Raw genomic sequence first — 25,696 nt, 5'->3', positions numbered from 1 at the left:
GTGCTGCAGTCCATGGGATCGCAAAGAGTTAGATATGACTGAGCAACTGAACTGACTGAACTGATGATTATCAAAAGGAAAAGAGGAGGAGGGATAAAGTAGGAGTTTGGGATTACCATATACACACTACTATATATGAAATAAACCCGCAAAGACTTACTGTATACCACAGGGAATTGTAGTCAATATTTTGTAATAACCTATACAGAAAAGGAATCTAAAAAATATATATCTGGATCAACTAACACATTTTAAATCAACTATGTTTCAATTTTTAAAAGTTAAAGACAAAAATGAAAATTTATAGACAAGCAAACACAATTCATATGTTTTTATGCACCTTTTAAAATGTTGTTTTAATTAAATTATGATCCCACTATATCTGAAAAAAGAAACGCAGTCTTTAAACTTTAAATATTTGTTCTAGTTTTAATTCAGAAAAAGAGTTTGACAGCTTCGTAATGAGTTAAACAACAAGTCTGATCTTGAGGACTCTCTAATAAAAGCAGGTAATGGCTGGATATTAAAATTTCCAAGGTCTCAGAGGCTAGCAAATCCATATGTTGCTGTATGCCCAATGGTAGGTCTTAATACTGTAGCTTCAAAATGGATAATTACATATAACAAGGCTGCTGAAATTGTTTGTTTGCTTCAAAATTAAATGCCAGCTCTGGCTCAAATTCATTAAGAAGCATTTTCTCTTGGGTGTTTCATTATGAGAAAGGGTCTTGGTGCCAATAAACTTCTCATGTGATTGATGCTGGAATGCAGGGCTCTGATGGCCTTGGGAACCGTTATTGCCAAGCCTACACTTTAATATCCTGGAAAATCACTGATGCCTGAAATGTAACTTCAGAGTGAAAAAACAAACAAGTGAAAGAGCATTGTATTCCAAGGTAACACTTCAGGGGCTAATTGTGGCCTTGAGGAAAGCAAAGTGTCTTCTAACCTCCTGCCAAAATGTAGTGTATGTCTCCATCAGATATTTGGACTTTTCAACTGAAAGGTCTAAGAACTATCTTCACTTTGAAAGTTTTTGTTATTAAAAAAATGTGAATGGGACTTCCTTGGCAGTCCAGTAGGTAAGATTTCATCTTCCAATGCAGTGGCTGTGGGTTCAGTCCCTGGCTAAGGAGCTAAGATCCTACATGCCATACAGCCAAAATAACCCAAAATATAAACTAGAAACAATATTGTAGCAAATTAAATAAAAGACTTTAAATGTGGTCCATATTAAAAAAAAATATTTGAAAATGTAAATATTTGTAAAAAAAATTGTAAATGTAAATGCTAGGATTTTGGTTTTATTTTTCTTTAGTAATTTACATTCATAGTGATGCTCAGGCCCCTAGATTACAGTTTCTTTCTTAACACATTAGTGATATTAAAAAAAAAATCCTATTTTTTAAAATCTTTTTGTAATCATTCATCTTTGAACACTAGTCTGAAAGGAGAAACTTCTTTGGCCCCATTAAATAAACTTAAAAAAAGAAAAAAAAAACAGCACAATTTTCCTATCATTTTATTACATTTCTAAGATCCCTTGCATCCCTTTTTTTTTCTTCATTCCTTGTTTCCACCCTTTCTCATTGCATATATTCATGCCATGGGCCATTAATCAAAAAATATATTTTTGTGTCAGGCACATACAAAGATGAATTAGATTCTCAGCCTATAAGGAGATTACAGTCTACAAGAAGGAAAGAGACACTTGAAGAAATAAATTTAGTAGTGTATTATGGGTTCTCTAATCCAAGTAAACATTTGAGTACAAAGGTGACCCAAAGGAATTATTGAACATTTTACCTGGATTAAGATGAAAAAGCCTTTACAGAGAATGTAACACACGAGTTGAGTCTTCAGTGCTGAGCGCATGCTTCCTAAGTAGACAGATAGGATTGAAGAAGCAATGTCAAGAATAGCTTGGCAATCTCAACATGGTCCTTCAAGGCACAATACATCATTACATACAGTCAAGAAGACTGTAGCAAGGATAAGTTATTCAATGTCTTAGTTACTCAATGTCTGATCTCTCTTAAGAGCAAACTGGCATTTTCTCTTTGGTTTCAGGTACTTTCAGCTCTTCTCTTTCATATTGGTGGTTTCATATTGGGAAGGTATACTCTGGTGGTTTAGTTGCTAAGTCATGTCCAACTCTTGCAACCCATGGACTATAGCCTGCCAGGCTCCTCTGTCAATGGGATTCTCCAAGAAGAATACTGGAGTGGGTTGCCATTTCCTTCTCCAGGGGCTCTTCCAGACCCAAGAACTGAACTCAGGTCTCCTGCATTGCAGACAGATTCTTTACTGACTGAGCTATGAGGGAACTCTGACCTTCAATGAACTTACCAGTTTATCCACAACACTTTTCCCTTTACTATTTAATTCTTATTTGCTCTAGTTAAATTATCTACAGCTTGTCCTCTTTTGAAAAGTTTCTATCCTCAAACATCTTTATGAGATGCATGAAATTTCAGAAGAAATTTTAATATCCATACTCTGGACCACATTGTTCTTGGGTACCAGTAACCCCAAGTACACAAAGTATTGTCAGTATGTTAGAGACAGGTAGAAGAGCGAGCACCCGTGTCGATCACTGTTATCTCCAATGTAAATGACATGAAGTTTATATCTACCTACTAATCTGTTACTACCTCCCCAAAAAATGGCTAGATGGGTTTTGACCAATTTGGCCTGACCTGAAATACAGAACACAAGTTGTCCTGACATCACTCATAGAGTGGAAGAGTAATAAAGAAGTAGACTTTCCTTTCCTCATGAAAATAAAGTGTGAGAGTTGATGTAGTTATTAATCAGGATAAAAATGCCATGCTGTTAAAATAAAACATGCAGGGGAAAGAAACAGTCTTCAAATCGCAAGTGATAAGAGACGATGCTTTGAATCCCAAACCATGATTTTTCAACCAAACTATTTCTCACATGGGAAACTCTAACTGCTCTAGAGTGAGTTGAGTAGAAATGCATATAGTTACTTATTTATGCTTTCTTGGCCATCTGTCTATCAAAAGCTATATCTCTCCCAAACAATGAGGGATAGGCCAAAATTTCTACCATTTGTTTAAAGACTAATCACAATGTTTTAGGCATAGAATGTAGGCTCTGTACTTACATATTGGTTTCTCATTTGAGTATTCCTTTAGCCTTGTGCATTAGGTAGTGTCATAAGCAATATGGCCTAAGTCACATCATGTGGAGTGGGTTGTCGTGCTTTCCTCCAGGGGATCTTCCCGACCCAGGGACCAAACCCACATCTCTTATAACTCCTGCATTGACAGGTGGGTCCTTCACCATTAGCACCACCTGGGAAGCCCAAGCAGATTTGGTATCTGGCTCCAAATTCCAAGTCTGTTAGTGAGCTAGATAATTCTGTTTTTGAACAGAGGGTTAAAACATAATGTTGCTTACATGTAGCAAAGATAATCCACTCTGAATCTGGAGGAGTCAACCTTCTGGAAACAAAACTCTGATTCTGGCACTGAGTTAGCAAGACGTCCAGGATTTGCATTTATATACACAAGAGCCTTTGCTTCGATCCATTGATATTCTTGTGCCTATGAAATCAAGATTCTCATGAGTGCAGAAAAAAATATTTTTAGACTATTCTTAGGATAAATATCATTTTCTCACTTTTGCCCCTCATTTGCTGTATAACTAACTTAATCTAAGATCCCCTCACTCATCCTAGGAATTTAAATTTCACCAAAATTTTAAGTAATATTGGTGTCCATCTGAAGAATTTATGAAGGATTTTGACACCATCTGATACAACCACCTAAAGCTTATAATTCCTTACATCAGACAACACACAAAAAAATTTCCTAGGCATGTTATAGCTTCTGGTATCTAATATTTTCTCAGATAAAATATTTTTATTTATATTTTTCATAAAATTCAACTCGCTCTTCTCCAGAAAAATAATTAAGTCAAAACCCCAAGTCATTTTGTGTTGCACTCCAGAAACTAATGGGTTACTGAGAAAATAATTGCGTCATATGATAACTTTACAAATAAAAGCTGCCACAATATCTGAGTAGAGTACAGTACACTATTATGGAATAGCTAAATATAGAATCAATAATGATGCCTTATATTCAAGTTTACATTGGAAGAGATAAAAAATCATAATATTGTATTTGAGTTGCTTTAGAGGTTATCTTAAGTGATAACAAATGATAACAGGGTAGAGCTTAAGACTTTAAAGCCTAGGTGAAAAGGGTAGTGATCATTCTTTTTTAAAAGATTTTTATCAGAGTATAGTTGTTTTACAACGTTGTGTTAGTTTCTTCTGCACAGCAAAAATAAATCAGTCATACTTTTACATGCATACATATACCCCCTCTTTTTTTGATTTCCCTCTCACCTAGGTCACCAGACAGCAGTGAGTAGAGTTCTCTGAGTAGGTTCTCATTAGTTATCTATTTTCCACATATACGCTACTACAAACATAGCAGTGTATATGTCAATCCCTATCTTCCAGTTCATCTCCCCCTCCACCTACACCGTGGTGTCCGTAAGTTAGTTCTTTATCTCTGTCTCAATTTCTGCTTTGCAAATAGTTTCATCTGTGGCATTTTTCTAGATTTCACATATATGCGTTAATATGCAATATTTGTTCTTCTCTTTCTGACTTCACACTATATGAGAGCATCCTTTTGGTGACACCTTGTGTGGTGAGGAATCTCCGAGGTCACCCTCAGCTTTGATGATTCATCAGGAGGACTCATAGGTCTCAGGACTCAGCAAATAGTTATGTTCATGGTTGTGATTTAGATGCATGAGTACTAAGTTGCTTCGGTCTTGTCTGACTCTTTGTGACCCCATGGACTGTAGCCCACCAGGCTCCTCTGTCCACGCTGTTCTCTGGGCAAGAATACTGGAATGGGTTGTCATGCCCTCCTCCAGGAGATCTGGATCCCACTGGTCACACCTGCATCTCTTACGTCTCCTGCATTGACAGGTGGGTTCTTTACCACCAGGGCCACCTGGGAAGCCCCTGTGATTACAATGAAAGGACACAAAGCAAAATGAGCAAAGGATAAGGTACATGGGACAACATCTGGAGGAAAGCAGATGTGAGCTTCCAGGGGATCTCTCCTAGGAGACTCACATATGATCCACTTAATTCCCCCAGCAGTATATGTGAAACGTTGTCTACCAATGAAGCTCATTAGAATCTCAGGGCCCAAGGCGTTCACTGGGGGTTGGTCACATGGCACCCTCTGTCGAGCACATGCCAAAATTTCAGACTCCCAGAAGCACAGAAGGTGTCCAGCATAATCCACGCTATTTATACAAACACTTCTGGCGCAGTTTGGGGAAGGGCGGGAAATCCTTCCAAAATCCAAAGTCTCAGATGTCAGCCAAGGGCCAACCTTTCAAGTCAGTCCAACTTGCCATCCTGTCTAAGGACAGTAGCAGTCTCGAACCTGCTGTGTTCACTGTTCCTGAACACCTTGCTTGCTTGAAAGTCTTAACACCTCTTCTGGCCCCTGTGACTCATTCACTGGCCCAAGCAGAATCTAGACAGAGAAACTGAAATTGGTAGGGAAAGAAAGGAGGAGATAAGCAGGCTCCTCAAAGGAACACTTGGAGGTGATCATTCCTGAAATGCTTCCGCAGAGAGGCCTGAGCCTCCAGGCAGCTACTGCCTCCTCATGAGGCCTTTACATCTAGAGTGGAGGCAATGATAAGCCCTGAAAACTGAGGGGTGCTGACCTGTCTCAAGTGCATCTGAGCTTGGAAATAATAATTAATTATAAAAGATTCAGATCAGCGTGCTAATGTCATTTGGCATGAAATTACCCTTCTCTTGATCAGAACCTGAATGACAGTCATTTTTTCAGTTCTCAGGAGAATCACTAGGTACCTCTTGGTTCGCTGCCTGACTTCACTGTTCCTAGGCAGCTCAAGCTCTAAGATCAGCAAGGATAAATTCCAATTGGCTGACCTCAGACCCTCGGCTCAGAGATAATAGGAACTAATTTAGTTCTTCATGATGATATGATAATACTCCTTCTCTGGGGTATGAAATGGAAATCAGTTCCCGTGTGAAATACAGAGGGAGAAAACCATGGAACCAGAAAATAAATTTGGCTCTTTGAGGCGAAATTTTGCTCTTTTTCTGTAAACCTGAACACTGTATTTGCATGAGGCTGGGATGAGAAGTCAGCAGGAAAAGGTAAAGGCAAAAGAATGCCTGCAATTACCACTGTGACAGTTTTCTGTTTTTCCCTGGGGGCCAGTGCAGAAGAAGAGGAAAATGGATGACAATTTGCTAATTGTTCTGAAGTGTTTCAGACGGGTCTGATTTTACGCTAAAGAACACAATTAAATTCTCGGAAATCCTCTTTCCAGCACAGGAGCTTCTCCCTGGGGAGCCTAGGAATAAAGGAGAAAGGATTTAAGTGTGAGTTTCTGCAAATTGTTCTTATAATCTCCATGCCTACCTTATAGGCTTTGACAAAAAAGCAGAGGATAATTTGTGGGAAAATGAAAACATGAATCAGTAGATAGTTTGTCAAGTACTTTACAGAGACTTTAACCTTGCTCTTTTAAATAAGATTCTGATTTACAAGCAATGTCCCTTGCTTTCTTTGCCTTTCACCCCAAGCAATAAAAAATAAACACAATATTTTATAAAGATCTAACACAGTATCAAAATTTTGTATGCTCATCTCTTCATGCAATCTGAAGCATTAAAGGAGTGTTGGTCATTAAACTATGTGAGAGGAATTCTATGTTGACATTATTTTTTTAAAGATGGAATTCCTGCAAAGGGTTGTTATCCATATGACTATGTAGGTGCTTCTCACTTCACAGCTGCAGCTATTTTTCTTCCGATCCCAATGCCATTGTCGATGCTTCCCTCAGACTTACTTTTATGGTGTCAATAACATCTCTCCTTCAAAAGAAATATTTCATAGCTGGGGATGGCACTAGGTATCCTTGATGTGTTACCATCCTTCCACTGAAAACTCTAAGAAAGATATTTTCACCAGTCTTAATTTTTACAAAGACATAATAAAACACTATTTTCACTTAGAATCAAGATTTGTATTTATTCCTTTTATAACTGTTCCTGTCAGTGGCAAAAACAATGCCTGAAGTGAGGAGGAGCATGGATGCAGTTTATTTCAGGTTAATCTGTAGCACTGAAATTTGTGTATGAAACTAAGCAATTTAGACAGCACTTGTTTTAGAACAGCTAAACGAAGAATATTGAAAAACCAAGAGACAGCTGGGTCTAAAGTATTATGTACCAACTTTGACCAGACACAAACTAAGCCTGGTTCAGACTGTTACAGGAAGGGAGACCCTTCCAGGGCCCAAGAGTGGGCTCTTGTCTCATATTTGGAAATAAATCGTCCGAGGAGACACACATGCTGGCAAAGAAAGGGACTTCATTGGGAAGGGGCTCCTGGGTGGGGAGCAGCAAGACAGAGGAACCCAGAACAGCTCTGCCACATGGCTAGGAGTACAGGTTTTATGGTGATGGGGTTAGTTTCCAGGTTGTCTCTGGCCGATTATTCTGACTCAGAATCCTTCCTGGTGGTGCTCAGCCAAGATGGATTTCAGCGAGGAGGATTCTGGGAGGTGGGTAGGACATATGGACTGGCATCTTCTTTTGACTTTTCCTGAATTCTTCCAGTTGGTGATGGCTTGTTAGTACTCTGTTCCTCACTAGGATCTTCAGTCATAAAATTACTCATGCAAGTGGTTACTATGGTGCCTGGCCAGGGTGGGCAGGTTTAGTCATTGTTTCCACAAACAAGATTATAGCTATAGCCTCCAAATCTTCAGGTTCAAAATGTTTCTGAGGTGCCAGCTCTCTAAATATTCTTTTACCAGCCATGCATCCTACTGGGGATCTGAAGATTAGATTTCATTTCATACTTTGTCCAAAGGCATGCCCAATCTAGGATTCTCAAACCTATTTTCTTACTCTGTATTGGCAGATTATTACATTTTTCTCCTCTTAGAAATGAAAGTCCAGAAGACAGTGACAGGTTTAGGCTCAGTATAAGGTAGAAAAAGTTCTTGGGTCAGCAAGGGTTCTTGAGAAAATTGAATTGTGTTCTTTAATTTAAAATGAAAAGTGGTTCCTCTTATACTGATCAATGCAACCTAGCCTGAAAATTGTTATTAGTTTTAATTATGTCATTTTACTTATGAAAGATAAAGAATGTAATCCGATAGTAATTCAATCACTTCTTCCTCCGACCCCTGAACAATTATCCCTTTCCTGTCTGGGTTTTAGAAAGAAATAAGCCAGTGCAAGTCAATCTTTAATCCTAACCCACCATACAGTATTTCCACAGGAGGAACACATTAAGTGAAGGAATAGATGGAAACTGGGGAAGGACCTAGCGTAAGGGTTGCCCTCAGAACTACTATATAATTTATGGGACTCATCACAAAATGAAAACACAGAGCATCTTGCTCAAAATTGCTAAGAATTTTAAGTCAGTGATAGCAGAGCCCTAAACCAAGTGTGGGTGTCTCCTGAGGGTGGATCTTTGTGTGTCTGTGTTGACTGCACATCCCTGAAGGTGGCCCTGTTTATACGGCATCTGGACACATATCTGAAACCAATCTTCCTACAGTTTAGGGTCTGCCATAGGGTCTGGCTCTGTGTGTAAAATTCCGTTTTCCTCTTATGGAGATCTCTTTCTCAGGGTCTTCTAAGACTCCTTCTGTAACCTGGTTGATATTAAATAAAAAAGTCACTTAACCAAACATTCGTCACCTACAAATTGGCACTCGCTAAAAGTGTTTGCCGGCGACTGAACAAGGGCATTTGCCATCTGCTTCTGAGGAGGTTGAACCCTGCGCTGCTGCAGCTGCTGACTTTCAAGCCCCCTGAGGGGGATTCAGAGTGGAGAGTGAGGCTCTGTGCTCCAGGGAAATTGGTGGAACAGGTCTTTAGATAGTTGGATATTTTCAGGAACTGATTTTGTAATTCCAATCCTTTCATCTCTTCATATCTAGAAAAATCACTAAATCCCTTCATGGTGACATCAGCTCCTTGTGACTGGCAGAAAGCCTTTGTAAAGTAAGCACTTGATTGCATTGAACTCCCCTTTCTCAAAAATCTTATATATTGACCTTCCCCCACTGGTTCTTTGGAGCAGTCTCTCAGAGCTATCTGAGATGCTGTCTCCCAGGATGCAGTCCTCTTTTTGCCCCAAGTAAAACTCAACTTGCCACTCTCACATTGCGCATCTTTTTAGTTGACACTCTGAAAGTGCGTTTGTATGTTTCAAGCCTAGTCTAAAACAAAATTCAGATCTTCGTCCTTTTCCTGTTGTAGGGGCCTCTTCACTTTGTATGTAACTCACAGATGTGAGTGAACAAAAAGGGAAAGGGGCAGAGGAGAGAGCAGGATGATTGAAGATCTCAGACACTAGCTTCTCCAGGAGGCAATCCCAGCCCCCACACTCCCCTGGACTCCTAGACATGCCACACAAGAAGCCCTGACACAAATTTGGCATCTCTACAGCAAACTTACTGGTGAGATACAACAAGCCAATCAGTTTGGATGCAATGACTAAGGCAGATATTGCACTGATTCTGTCTTGTAGGTATCCTCAGGACAAAGAATTGTTCTTCCACCTAGCCTTTCCACTCCCTCCTGTCAAGGATATAAATCCTTTCCTACTCCCTCTTTTTTTTTTGCTTAATTATTCAGTCAAGCCTTAATTTGTTAAGAATTATTCACATATTCACATGTAAATTTTAAGTGCCTCTAACTGTGGTGACCGGGAGCCAAATGCACTTCTCAGACAACCCAATTGAAAATGGTGTTCAGCCCACATCCCTGGATCAGCTTGAACCTCAGCATGTTTCAGAATAACCCCACACTGAGTCATAAATGAGTAATTCAGTATTGCCAACTCCTCTTCCTTTCAAAAATCCAATCAAATCAGGCCACATAAATTCAACTTGACACATTGATAAAGATTTTTGGGGAAAAGTATTGAGAAGGGCAGTGGGAGCTTTTCTCAGCTCCGGTTAAACCAGCTTCATCTCATAAGAATAGTGGCAATCAAATTTGTTCTCCCCTTTCTTAAAAATGTAATTAGAATGCAGAGAGAAGTATATGAAAAGGGATGGGGATTATTTATAAAAGTTCTAGAATAAATCTTTCTGGGTCAGGAGATTTGCCCAGTGGCAAGAATTTAATATATAAGCATAACTCTTTAGAGAGTTGCTGCTCCAGGGAATTTTTTTTTTCCCCAACCAGGGGGAACTTGAGGAAATGAAAAATTTCAAAGAAATGTTAGAAGTAGATGGGCGAAACCCAATTTGATCTCCACTGTAATGGTATTATTCCATTTTGCATTAAAGAATAATATCCATAATGTGAAGATTATGCCAAGTACTCTACAAAAGCCTGCAAACCTTGAGGCAGTCATCTCAGACTTGCTTCCAATTGTGCTTGGAACGACACACACAGATATGCTGAGAAGTGCAGTGTCAGCAGAGCTTTGGGGCTGGCAGTTTAGAAAAGTAGGTAGCTGTGTCCCACCTCAAAAATAGAGAAACCCCTTCTGTATGTGAGAAAAAATGTGGTTTAGAAGTTGAAGATCTTGTCTACCAAAAGGGTGTGGGTATAAGGAAAGTATGAAATGATCATTAATTTAGCTTCCTTGATTGAAAAAAAATGTATATTTCATGTGTATATGTATATATATATATACATGTACATATTTTTCAGCATAGTATATATACAGTATGTGTATATATACATATATATATATATATATATATATATATATATATATATAGACAGAGAGAGAGAGAAGTCGTATAGAGAGTTACTGAAAAAGTAAATAGACTCAGACATAGAAAACAAACAAGGTTACTAAAGGGGAGGGTGTGGAATAAATTAGTTCAGGATTAACATATGCACACTGTTGTATATAAGATAAGTAACTAACAAGAACCTGCTATATAGCACAGAGAACTATATTCAATATCTTGTAATAACCTATAATGGAAAAGAATCTGGAAAAGACTATATACTGTATGTATATCTTTATACATACATGTGTAAATATCATTGAATCACTTTACAACTGAAACAAATACAGTATTGCAATTCAACTATACTTTAGTAAAAATTAAAAAAAAAAAAAAAGAGTTACTGAAAATGTGTCGATGTCCAGCAGAGCATTCATATATGAAACCCAAATTTGACTTTTGTACCATTTCAAGCTGTTCCTATCTTTATACCCTTGCTTCCATCCACAGAGAAAGGTCAGAGACCTAACCAGAAATAGCAGTTAGGTTTCATCTCATGGCACATCCAACCTTGTATCTGTGTCATGAGATCAATAGGAGTGATTACACTGACTATCTGGCATGTATGTCTATCGTAGCACACAGGGAAAGCTTTACTATAAATTTTTCATCTCTCTTCTGGACTTAACCAAGTTTGGGGAAATAGATAGAAAGGGGTGGATTTATAGTTTAATGGTGATCAGGGGTGATGGAAGTGGTGTGGTTGTTCTGGAGGTACATGATTTCCCTTCAGGAGTGACCCAGTGGTCACACACCTTTGGGATCCACTGAAGTGCTCACACACACTTAGTCCATGAGCTACCCGGCTTCTCCCAGCTAACGAGTGAGCACAGCTTAGGTGCTAAATGCAGATACTTTCTACTTGGCACGGGGCTCTTCTAAGCAACCTCTGCCCGGGGTTCCTCATCGCCCTGGTCTAGACTTTCTGCAAGATGCACTGCAGACTCTTCTTACCCAATCCTTCTTCATTTCCTTGCTCCTTTGACAGTATCATACCAGAACATCATCCAAGGGCTCTCTCTGCCTTCTGTTCTCTCCCCCTCTTCCTCCCCTACCTCTTTTACAGGCATTTTCCTACACAACATCTTGTATTTCTAATACTGTCTATGGCATTCTAGTCTCAGAAAACAAGAAATGACAACAATTAGGATAAAAATTAACCCTACACTTGGCCAAGTAGCTCAATAAAGTACAATTTATTCCCTTCCTCCCTTCCCCATTTCAATAGAACTTAAGTAATATTGATATCAATTGATGTACAGTTTAACAAAGAAGCTTTCATGAACATATCAAACTTTCATGGAAACAAACAAAGATACACGTTCAAGTAATAGTGAATCATCGGTGTTCACCACTAATAATCCAATGATGTGGAATGACTTTGGGCTTGAGGACCATGGATTTCTGGACACTTTACCCAACCTGACTGTTTGTGAGTGGTGAAGCTTCTCCAATAATTAGACTGAGTCCAGAAAAAGGAAATGGGATATATCCTTCACACCCAGTTGGTCCACACCCAATGGTCCCTGACATTAAACTTTGAATTTTACCTGTATTTATTATGACAGAAATTATTTTCATATCTCTTATTGTTGACTTAAAGAGACTTAGTTTTGAATCTGACAAAGCATCTTATTTTTTTGGTGCATATCCTTTTTTTTTTTCATTTATTTTTATTAGTTGGAGGCTAATTACTTCACAACATTGCAGTGGGTTTTGTCATACATTGACATGAATCAGCCATGGAGTTACATGTATTCCTCATCCCGATCCCCCCTCCCACCTCCCTCTCCACCCGATTCCTCTGGGTCTTCCCAGTGCACCAGGCCCAAGCACTTGTCTCATGCATCCCACCTGGGCTGGTGATCTGTTTCACTATAGATAACATACATGCTGTTCTCTTGAAACATTCCACCCTCGCCTTCTCCCACAGAGTCCAAAAGTCTGTTCTGTACAGCATCTTATTTTTTTTAGCAGGATTTATATCTGAATATGGACTTCTAAGGTAGTTTAGCTGATAAAGAATCCGCCTGCAAGGCAGGAGACCCTGGTTCGATTCCTGGATTGGGAAGTTCTCCTGGAGAAGGGATAGGCTACCTACTCCAGTATTCTTGGGCTTTCCTGGTGTTTCAGACAGTAAAGAATCCACCTGCAATGCAGGAGACCTGAGTAGGATCCCTGGGCAGGGAAGATCCTCTGGAGGAGAGCAAGGCAACCCACTCCAGTATTCTTGCCTGGAGGATTCCCATGGGCAGAATAGCCTGGCGGGCTACAGTCCATGGGGTCTCAGAGTCTGACATGAATGACTAAGCAGAACACAGCACATCATATCTGAATATATATTGTGTGCGTACGGAGCCAGTCGTGTCTGACTCTCTTCAACACCATGGACTGTAGCCCGCCAGGCTCCTCTGTGCGTGGAATTTTCCAGGCAAGAATACTGGAGTGGGTTTCCATGCCTTCCTCCCAGCCCAGGGATTGAGCATCTCCTGCATCTCCTACACTGGTAGGTGTGTTCCTTACCAGCTCAGCCACAGATGAAGCCTGAGTATATATTATATAAACCCAATTCTTGGCAGAGGGCTGAGACAATATCGAGACATAGGGCTGCCAAGACTAATCAATTCCAAATAGACAATTTAGCAATAAACAACTCAGTGGACAGCACAGAGGCTGTACTTTATTTTCTAAGCTCACACTTCACCAGTCATGGCCTTTTTGGGTTGGGTTCGGGTTTTTCCATAAGATGTTATGACAAAATCCAAACAAACTTTTTGGCCAACCCAATGTATTAGGCTGGCGAAAAATAGAAGAGAACTTCCTACTTGAATTATTCACATTTTCCCCACTGAGAAATGCCTTCTTGTGGTTGGCCTGTAGTCAGCTTCATCCCCACCCTTCCCTCAGGAACTTGCAGGCTTTGCCTGTCACTCCAACAGTATAACCTTATGTGATCTGTTCTGATGACACCAACAGCTCTATTTCTGTATATATAAATGTAACTGTGAAATGACAAAGTCAAACCCATTATTTTCAGTCAGTTCAGATAACTATGTGTTCAGGGTACTGGAAAAGCTCTTTTGCAGAACACATTGATTTTATAAAGAGACATTTGCCATGTATCCGCTTTAAATAGCAAAGACTTTTCAGTGAATCTGATATGGGATATCTATTGTAATTTAAATATTCATGAGTATTATGGATTCCTTTTCTTTACACTCTGTCCCTCAGTGTTTACAGTCTTATAAAAACCTCCAGCAAGGAAACTGAAGGAGAGGCATTCTGAGAAAAAGGGTAGCAAACAGTATCAAGAGAAAAAGCTTAGTCTCTTCTAAACTTGAACAGATTACATCAGATCTGCTAAAGGAAAAAATGTCTAACTTAGGCATATGTGTTGTAGACAAAGGAATAACTTCACCATCTAGTGGGACACAGCCTAATGATCCATTTCTTAGTTAACAGCAGGATATTTTCCTGTTATGATTTTAAAGCCTGCTCTTTCTTTTTCTAATGAATGATTTTTTTCTTCATTCCTTCCCTATAATTTCAGTTCACTGCAGATGCTTCTGAAATGCTTTGCATAGGATTGAATTTCAATCTGCTTCTAGTGAATCCATCTCAGAAATCAGAAAACATAATGAACACTATAAGCTCGGTTTCAGATCATATTTTTGGACTCATCACTAATGTAAAAATACTGGTTAAAAATATACTGGTAAGTGATTAAAAGGATCCAAACAGATTCCGGGTAAGAGTTGATTTTGTTTTGTAATTAAAGTACAGACAATAGTTTCTATAGGGGAAAAAAAAACAAACTTGGGTGGTTCTGTTCTCTATGTACAATGCACTTCTGGAATTTTGATTTATCTTTCTATATTCATTTGATGAGGTGTCCATTTAGGGGTAGATACATCATTTTTCAGGCCACATAATTTTTGAATATTTTAACTTAATTTGACTGTGGCAATTTAATTTTTAAGCTGGTTGAGTTCAGTTGTGAAAATCTATGGTTATTATTTAGTTCAATTTATTAGCAGAAGTTTAATTTTACAGGGAACTGCATACATGACCAGGATATCTATAATTACAAAAGTGAAAGGGAAAGTTGCTCAGTCATGTCCAACTCTTTGCGACCTGATAGGCTATACAACCCATGAAATTCTCCAGGCCAGAATACTGGAGTGGGTAGACTTTCCCTCCTCCAGGGTATCTTTCCAACCCAGGGATTAAACCCAGGTCTTTCTCATGGCAGGTGGATTCTTTACCAAATGATCTATCGGGGAAGTCCATATGATTACAAAGGATATCAGCAAATTAAATAAGTCTGAGATGCAGTCCTTAAAGCTTTGGGTTTAAAATATATGGAAATATATGGTCATCTATTAAACCAATAATTCAGTTCAGTTCAGCTCAGTCGCTCAGTCATATCCAATTCTTTGCAACCCCATGAACCGCAGTACGCCAGGCCTCCCTGTCCATCACCAACTCCTGGAGTTGACTCAAACTCATGTCCATCGAGTCGGTGATGCCATCCAGCCATCTCATCCTCTGTTGTCCCCTTCTCCTCCTGCCCCCAATCCCTCCCAGCATCAGGGTCTTTTCTAATGAGTCAGCTCTTCGCATGAGGTGGCTAAAGTATTGGAGTTTCAAGATCAGCGTCAGTCCTTCCAATGAACACCCAGGACTGATCTCCTTTAGAATGGACTGGTTGGATCTCCTTGCAGTCCAAGGGACTCTCAAGAGTCTTCTCCAACACCACAGTTCAAAAGCATCAATTTTTTGGCACTCAGCTTTCTTCACAGTCCAACTCTCACATCCATACATGACCACTGGAAAAACCATAGCCTTGACTAGATGGACCTTTGTTGGCAAAGTAATGTCTCTGCTTTTTAATATGCTATCTAGGTTAGTCCTAACTTTCCTTCCAAGGAGTAAGCGTCTTTTAATTTCATGGCTGCAGTCACCATCTGCAGTGATTTTGGAGCCCCCCAAAATAAAGTCTGACACTGTTTCCACTGTCTCCCCATCTATTTCCCATGAAGTGATGGGACCAGATGCCACGATCTTAGTTTTCTGAATGTCGAGCTTTAAGCCAACTTTTTCACTTTACTCTTTCACTTTCATCAAGAGGCTTTTTAATTCCTCTTCCCTTTCTGCCATAAGAGTGGTGTCATCTGCATATCTGAGGTTATGATATTTCTCCCGGCAATCTTGATTCTAGCTTTTGCTTCTTCCAGCCCAGCGTTTCTCATGATGTACTCTGCATATAAGTTAAATAAGCAGGGTGGCAGTATACAGCCTTGACGAACTCCTTTTCCTATTTGGAACCAGTCTGTTGTTCCATGTCCAGTTCTAACTGTTGCTTCCTGACCTGCATATAGATTTCTCAAGAGGCAGGTCAGGTGGTCTGGTATTCCCATCTCTTTCAGGATTTTCCACAGTTTACTGTGATCCACACAGTCGAAGGCTTTGGCATAGTCAACAAAGCAGAAATAGATGTCTTTCTGGAACTCTCTTGCTTTTTCGATGATCCAGCGGGTGTTGGCAATTTGATCTCTGGTTCCTCTGCCTTTTCTAAAACCAGCTTGAACATCTGGAAGTTCATTGTTCATGTATTGCTGAAGCCTGGCTTAGAGAATTTTAAGCATTACTTTACTAGTGTGCGAGATGAGTGCAATTGTGCATTTAGGTCAACACAGAGCATTGAGTGGAATTCCTTGTGTTATGCAATGGGTTCTCATTAGTTATCTACTTTATACATAGTATCAATAGTGAATATATGTCAATCTTAATCTCCCGATTCATTCCACCCCCTCCCTCAGTGTCCATACACTTGTTCTCTGCATCTGAAAATACAGTGTTTTGCACCATCCTTTTTTCACTTAAACCTTTGCCTCAGAGATTATTTTATATAATTATATGTAGGTCTGAAAGTGAAAGTGTTAGTTGCTCAGTCATGTTGGACTCTTTGCAACCCCATGGACTTGTAGCCGGGCTCCTCTGTCCATGGAATTCTCCAGGCAAAAATACTGGAGTGGTTAGCCATTCCTTTCTCCAGGGGCTCTTCCTGACCCAGGGTTAGAACCCGTGTCTTTTGCACTGGCAGGCAATTTCTTTACTGTCTGGGCCACCAGGGAAGCCCATATTTAGGTCTACCTCAATTTTTGAAAAAACAACAATAAAAGACCTCATTGTTTTTTTTAATAGACCAACGTATGTCTACAACAGTGGTCATGAGACTAAACTCTGAGTTCAAATCCCAGTCTACCGTTTACTAGCTGCATGCCCCTGGGCAAGTTACTTACTCCTCTGTGTCCCAGTTCCCTCATCTGTAAAAGGAAGATAATAGTCATCTGAGCTCTCGGTTTTATTGAGAGGAAATAGAAGAACTAACACAAATAAAACACTTAAAATAGTATCTGATACTTGGTAAGCAGTCAACATTTTTTTAAATTATTTATCCAGTTCCCTCTAAAAAGACATTAGGTTACTTTCAATATTTTGATATTACAAAGAATTCTATAATAAATATCTTCATATAAACTCATTCTGCACTTACATAAGAATATCTGCAGGGATGAATGGATAAGGAAGCTGTAGTACATATACACCATGGAATATTACTCAGCCATTAAAAAGAATTCATTTGAATCAGTTCTAATGAGGTGGATGAAACTGGAGCCCATTATACAGAGTGAAGTAAGCCAGAAAGATAAAGACCATTTCAGTATACTAACACATATATATGGAATTTAGAAAGATGGTAACAATAACCCTATACACAAAACAGAAAAAGAGACATGAATGTACAGAACAGACTTTTGGACTCTGTGGGAGAAGGCGAGGGTGGGATGTTTCAAGAGAACAGCATCGAAACATGTATATTATCTAGGGTGAAACACATCACCAGCCCAGGTTGGATGCATGAGACAAGTGCTCGGGCCTGGTGCACTGGGAAGACCCAGAGGGAGTGGGTAGAGAGGGAGGTGGGGATTGGGATGGGGAATGCATGTAAATCCATGGCTAATTTAAGTCAATGTATGACAAAAACCACTACAATGTTGTAAAGTAATTAGCCTCCAACTAATAAAAATAAATGAAAAAAAAAAAAGAATATCTGCAGGAAAATTTCTGAAAGTAGAAATCTCCAGGTCAAATGGAATATTCATTTTATATATTCCTGCCTGTTGCCAAGCCATCCTCCGCTCAGACTAATTTATTCTCTACTCTTAGTATGTGCTTTTTACCTCTTTCCATTGCCAATCTGACTGTTAAAAAATCACACTGCAGCATAATTCTAACTTCAATTACCTTTTTATGTTAAGCATTTTTTCATATGTTTCAGAGCCTTTTGCATTTCCGTTTCTCTTTTTTTAGGATCAATTCATTCATATAATTGCCCCATTTTTTATTCCTTTCCTTCATTTAGCTATCACATTTTTCTAAAATGTAAGTAGCCAGCACAGATCTCTGACTCCGTCCCCTTTACACTGAAATTGCAACCTTTGCCTCAGCTTTGCTCTCAAGCCTCTGCCTGGAAGTCACCAGTGACCTCCTAATTGCTCCATTTAATTGCATCTCCTCAGTCAGAATTCTTTCTGCAGTTTCAAATGCATTTGTCCATAACCCTTCCTGGGACATTCAGGAGATTTCTGGACCACACACCTCTGCTGCTCCTCAGAGTCCTCCACCTGCTTCCAGCTCTTTTGAGGGTGACCATGTAGGGTCAGCTGCCAGTTAAGGGCCACCACATAATTTGCCATCCAATCCAGGATACTTTTTAGACTAAAAGAGGTACTTTTAATAATCATTCCAGGGCAACAATTAGAACCAGAAGAATCTGTTTATAACTGGGACATATGCTGACTCTACTCAAGCTTCTTAGAACTTCTCAGGTGGCGCCAGTGGTAAAGAACCCACCTGCCAAGGCAGGAGACCTAAGAGATGTGGGTTTGATGAAGATCCCCTGGAGGAGGGCATGGCTACCACTGCAGTATTCTTGCCTGGAGAATCTCATGGACAGAGAAGCCTGGCAGGCTACAGTCCATGGGGTGGCAAGAAGTCAAACACAACTGAAGCTCCTTTAGCACGCAGGCACACACTCAAGCCTCTTAACCATCTTTCTGTCAACTGTTTTCTTCCTTCTCAAGTATCCAGAGCTTTCCTTTAAAGTGTTGGTGACTGAGCTTTGCCAGGTATTTCTGGGAAGTGCATCCTTCTAAGATGAGGTGAGGAGTAGCTTAATTTACCACAGTATCCTGCTTCCCTGCTGTACCTCAAATCAAGCATTGAATCACCTGAGGTTTTAAGACTTGTTCTACTAGGAACTTTGGGGTCTCAGAGAAGGTATATTATCAGTGAATGGAGAGCATGTCCGTATCTGAAACAGGGACCTAGTAGCTAAGTGAACAACTTCGATGAAGATGTGAGCAGGGAAGATGAGCTGAGCTCTTAAAGGTGGATGCTCAAGGACCCTCTAGAAGCTCAAAGTGGCCACATCTTTCCAACAAATGACATATTTCATTTTAAGCCATGGGAATTTTCTGATATAGTGATTGCTCATTTGTGAAAACCGCTGCAGTTGCTTTAAATTTGCTTGACCCAGGGCTCTGGAAGGGATTTCCTCTCTGCTCAGACAAAGAGACACTGCTGGAATGGGTGGCAGAAGGTGAACCTCTGATGGGCACACAGCACCGTGGGCATGAACTCCTCCTCCTGCTGGGGGGCAGCCCATCCGTGCCCCACGCCCGTGAGCCATGCAGCTGCTTGGGAGGTTTCACGCAGGCTGGACTGGAGCTATGCCAGTCAGTCTCTGCCTCACCTCTTTCTACATCCATATATAAGCCTGGCTTATGGGGATAGCCTTGTCGTCTTTGTGTAGCTCATAAAAGGGATTTTTGTGGCTAACAGCAAGAAAGATGTGTTATAAAGACTGTGTTTATGGACCAGGAATCCACAAGGTGGATAGAGACTCTCCTTTATAAATAAATTTTATGTGGGGGCAATGTAGGGCCTCTGGCTACAAGCCAGTTTCTTCACCCTAATAAAATCCTTCATAGATACCTACCTAAGGACAGGAGAAATCAGAGGAAATAAATGGAGACAGAGGAAATAAACCTTCAAATGCAAAGTTGATTATCTCAAGATATAAGGCCATGTCCTTCTATCGTTTGGTGTAAATAAAAATTCTCATTTACTTATATGTAATGAGACTATCCATGGGGTCGCTAAGAGTCAGACACGACTGAGAGAATTCACTTTCATTTTTCACTTTCATGCATTGGAGAAGGAAGTGGTAACCTACTCCAGTGTTCTTGCCTGGAGAATCCCAGGGACGGGGGAGCCTGGTGGGCTGACGTCTATGGGGTCACACAGAGTCGGACATGACTGAAGTGGCTTAGCAGCAGCAGCAGCAGCAATGAGACTATCCCCGACATCAGGCATGTGGATTTGTCAGCAGATCAAGAAAAAGGGGTCTGGAAATTGTAACAGAGAAGAACAAGTGAAAGTGAAAGTCAGTAAGTTGTGTCCAACTCTTTGCAACCCCATGGACTATGCAATCCATGAAATTCTCCAGGCCAGAATACTGGAGTGGGTAGCCTTTCCCTTCTCCAGGGGATCTTCCCAGCCCAAGGATCAAACCCAGGTCTCCTGCATTGCAGGCAGATTCTTTACCAGCTAAGCCACAAGGGAAGCCCAAACCTGACCCCATTTTGGATATATTCCTTTAGCTCTAACCGTTGTGCTCTGTTGCCTGTGCTTAGTCATCCAGGCTTTGCTGAACTGCCTTATATACCTTCCATCTTTGCTAATTTTAATCTGTATCCTTTCACTGTAATAAACCATAATCATGACTGTAACAACATCTGAGTTCTGTGAGTCCATCTAGCAAATCACTGAACCTGAGGGTGGTCTGGGACCCCCCAGCACAATATTTCTTAGTGGCTTATTTAGAATTAGGGAGAAGCTTAAGAGCACCCGGGTTACGCAAAGTGTGGTAAAGGGACAAGTAAAATAATACAGTAATTAGCATTGTATTGACACTTTATACTTCACAGCAAGTTCTCTTTTAATTCTCCCAAAACTCTGTGAAGTGTGTATTATGCCCAGTTTTTTTTAGACAAAAGATTGTTGTTGTTGTTGAGTCGCTAAGTCATGTCCAACTCTTTTCTACCCAATAGACTGTAGCCCACCAGGCTTCTCTGTCCATGGAATTTTCTAGGCAAGAATATTGGAGTGGGTTGCCATTTCCTTTTCCAGTGGATCTTCCTGACCCAGGGATCAAACCCACATCTCCTATTCTCCTGCATTGGCAGGCTGGTTCTTGTCCATTAGCACCACCTGGGAAGCCCAATAAAAGACTGGGCTCAGAAGGTAAAGAATCCACCTGCAATGCATGAGACCTGGGTTCAATCCTGGGTTGGGAAGATCCCCTGGAGGACAGCATGGCAACCCACTCCAGTATTCTTGCCTGGAGAATCCCATGGACAGAGGAGTCTGGTGGGCTACAGTCCATGGGGTCGCAAAGAGTTGGACACGAGTGATTAAGCACACACAGTTAGTAGTTACCGTATAGATAATTACCTAAAAACTTATGGGATTAAAGCAACAAATAAGTATTATCTCACAATTTCTGAGACTCTGGAATCCCACAATGGCTTAGTTGGATATTTCTGACAGGATATTCGAGGATTTGCACTATATTATAAAGCCTTGATTGGAATCCCAGGCTCTATTTCTGAGAAGACTCGCCCTAATGGCTATTGGCTGGAACCCTCAGATCCTTGCTGGCTATTGTCTGGAAGCCTGAAGTTTCTTGCACGTAGGCTTCTCCATAGAATTGCCTGAGCAGCAAGACAAGGAAGCAGGTTTCTCCAAAGACACATGCTGCCTATGGCAGAAACCACCATCTTTATAACCTAATCTCCAAAGTGATCTTAACATCCTTACTGCCAAACATCATTGGTCACACAGGTGAAACCTGGTCCAGTGAGGGAGGGGATTCCACAGGGCTCACTGAGGGTCATCTTGGAGGCTGACTACCACAGGAACTGAGAAGTCGGCATGTAAGTGTAAGATCACTGAACTCCTGTCTCTCGACTCTAAATCCTCAGAAGTTCCCCCACAATTGACCTATAAACATTCCCTTTGATTATAAGAGAAGTAGATGAAAAACTATTTTAATCCTTACAGAAAGTGCAAGTCACTCAGTTGTGTCCAACTCTTTGTGACCCTGTGGACTATACAGTCTATGGAATTTTCCAGGCCAGAATTCTGGAGTGGGCAGCTGTGCCCCTCTCTGGGGGATCTTCCCAACTCAGGGATCGAACTCAAGTCTCCCACATCACAGGTGGATTCTTTACCAGCTGAACCACCAGGGAAACCCGAGAATACTGGAGTGGGTAGCCTATCCCTTCTCCAGGGGATCTTCCCAACTCAAGAATCGAACTGGAGTCTCCTGCACTGCAGACAGATTCTCTACCAGCTGAGCTACCAGCATTTTATAGATCAGAATGTTGTTTTAGTGGCTAAGGCATATCAGGCTCTTTCTGAACCCATAGACTAGTCTACCAGGCTGCTCTGTCCAAGGGATTCATCAGGAAAGAATACTGGAGTGGGTTGCAATTTCCTTCTCCAGGGCATCTTCCCCACCCAGGGATCAAACCCATGTTTCCTGCTTGGTAGGGAGATTCTTTACTTCTGAGCCACTTGGGAAGCCCACAGATCAGAATAAAGGTTCAGAAAACTTATCTTTCCTTTTCCATATTCTATTATTCAAAATTGTCTCTGTATCATGCTACAGGAGCAAAATATAAAATAAACCAACCATTTTGTCCCTTCATTTTTCTACTTGTTATTTTTTACCTAGTCTGAAATATCAATGATTGTATTACTGGAAAAGAAGAATGCTGCTGATAAAATTATGAAGCAATGATTTAATACATGCACTGTACAATCCATGGATTAGTCACACTAGCCTCTCATTGCCCTGAAATTTCTTTCATCTCTTCTGTGAGACACTTGTCAATTTCTTCTACTTTCAATTACATTGCTTAGAATCTAATGAAACAGTCCTTTATTTTTTCTTAATTTTTAAATTTTATACTAGAGTATAATTGATTTATAAGGTTGTGTAATTTCCGGTGTACAGTGAAGTGACTCAGTTATACATGTACATATATCTATTCTTTTTCAAACTCTTTTCCCATATAGGTTATTAGAGAGGATTGAGCAGAGTCCTCTGTGCTATACAGTAGCACCTTGTTGGTTATCTATTTTAAATATAGTAGTGTGTGTATGTCAGTCCCAAACTCCCAGTTTATTCCCTCCCTCATCTTTCAATCCTTTTGCACACCTCTCATTAGAAAAACATAATATAGCTTCATTACCTGTCAATATTTTATCTCTTAAGTCCTTGGTTTTTGCTCTGCTTAAAAAAAATGTAAAATTTTAGTTATTCCACCAGTAATGAATAGTTGTGTCATGAAGAGCAAATCTATGCCCTGCTGTACTGTTTCTGTGTCATACCAACTTTACATTTAGTACCAATTAAATTTCATCTGCAGTAGGATATGATGTACATATCAGTAAATTAATGGAAGTGATGACAAAAAAGAATAGTTATCACCAATTTGTCTACATCCACCTGGTGGAAATAATGCTAAGATACCCTTGAGCCTATGATGACTGTTGATTTCTAATATGTTGACATACAAAAGCTGTCTTAGAATCAACGAAATTCTATTTTGCTCCAAGTTTTACTCTAACAATGATAGCTGGAACATAGCCGTTAATTTCAAGTTGCGATTCAATTTAACTGAAGGCAAATCAGGCTTCTTTTACCCCACTTACCATATCCTCAAGCAAAGCTTTATGTTATGTTTCACATCTCAAAAATAAGTGAGGAATCAATTCAACATACCACATCTGATGTTTAAAAGAGAATTGAAAAAAAAAATAAAAAAAAAAATAAAAGAGAATTGGAGAGTCAGCCATCAGAGTAGTTTATTTCAGCATGCAGTGGACCTCCACTGACAGAGCCTGACACGTATTATTTGGATAAAATGAAAAACAGAAACAATTGTCTTCGCAAAACAAGGGCTTGTGAATCTCTTCTAACCAGCGATTTCAATAAATGAGAGAAACGCTCAGAAGAAGGTCAGGAATGGTTTCTGAGAACTAATGGAGTGAGATGGATTGAGAGGCAAATGCCACGTGTAGTTATGTCACCCTGACAGAGTCACAGCACTTAGGAGACATCCTTCATTTATTCTACAAGCATTTGTTTGCAGTTCAGCTGTGTGCATTTTAGACGCAAGTTGTGTTAGTTTTTTATTTGCTGCCATAACTAATTACCATGAGGTAACTGGCTTAAAATAGTACAAATTTCTATCTTACAATTCTAGAGGTCAGAATTCTGACACGAATGTCTCTAAGCTCACATCAGGATGTCAGCAGGGCTGTGTTCCTTTCGGGGGGGAGGGGGTCTGAGGAGCAAATGGATCTCCTTGCCTCTTCCAGTTCTTTGGAGTCTCCCATATTCCCTGCTCACAGCTTCATTTCTCCGTCTTGGAAACCAGCAGTGTTGCATCTGTCTGTGACTATGAGACATGACTCAGAGTCATGTCTCTCTCTGACTCCATTCATCAACCTTTTCCACTATTAAGGACTCTTGTGATTACACTGGGTCCATCATATAATCCAGAACTTATTTTAAGGTCCTGTTTAAAGATGAGCTGATCAGCAACCTTAATTTCCCTTTTCAGTGTAACCTGACATGCTCACGGGGCTTCCCCAGTGGCTTGGCGGTAAAGAAGCTGCCTGCCACGCAGGAGATGCAGGATTCTCAGGTTTGATCCCTGGGTTAAGAAGATCCCCTGAAGGAGGAAATGACAACCCACTCCAATATTCTTGAGGGGAAAATGCTATGGACATAGAAGCCTAATGGGCTACAGTCCATGAGGTCACAAAGTTGGATGCGACCGAGCACACACAACATGTTCATGGGTTAGGTGTTCCACATGGGTATCTCTGAGGGGCTATTATTCTGCCTAACATACTACTTTTTCTCTTAAGGTTGCATATGATTTAATTGACAAAATCATCTCAAAAATTTCAAATTTATCTTAGCATGCTAGAAATTTTAGGCTCATTTATTTTGCAACGTGTATTTTTAGCACTCACTACCATTTTCATGAATGAGACCACCAGGCTGTCTTAAAATAGGGCAGTTTCTTTCCTATTGTTGACTTTCTGAGGAAATAAATCACTTCACTTTTCTGATTCATAGCTTCCTGTGTTTAGCATGTGCATAGTTGCACATTTCCTATTTATCTCATGGAATTGTGATGGGATGAGCAAATATGTGTAAAATATATATTGTCATTGTTATACAAATATAAAGCAGCCTATCTATTAGTAATAATGTTGGTTGTAATCATTTAAATTTTATAATTGTACCACTAGTTTCTTATCACAGAAGCTTCAAGGTACTACAGGGAGTTAAAGGCTCATGAGAAAACACCTCCTGTGCTTTCAAAGAAAGAACTATGGTCTGAGCCTAGTATTTCCTTTACGAGTTGAATGTTTTGGGGGAGCCCTAAAACTCCCGAGATCCCCAGGGTGCTTCATCTTCAGAGGCTCTGGTTTGAAATAGACTGTGTGACAGTTATGATTGGCTCCATCTTCCGCTTTCTGCAGGTGGTACTTGTGTCCCCTCATCCCTGTCCATACCTAAAATTGTATCCAGAAAGGAGACCTGCTTGTTTAAGCAAGAAGATGCACACAGGTGGGCCAGGGCCCACTGTCGTCAATTTAAGGGCACACTTTCATTTTCGATGCAATTAGCTGTCTAATTGAGCATCCAAATTTA

Source organism: Dama dama, chromosome 5, assembly GCF_033118175.1.
Source record: "Dama dama isolate Ldn47 chromosome 5, ASM3311817v1, whole genome shotgun sequence".
Taxonomy (NCBI): Eukaryota; Metazoa; Chordata; class Mammalia; order Artiodactyla; family Cervidae; genus Dama; species Dama dama.
Note: the sequence above shows the minus strand (reverse complement) of the source record.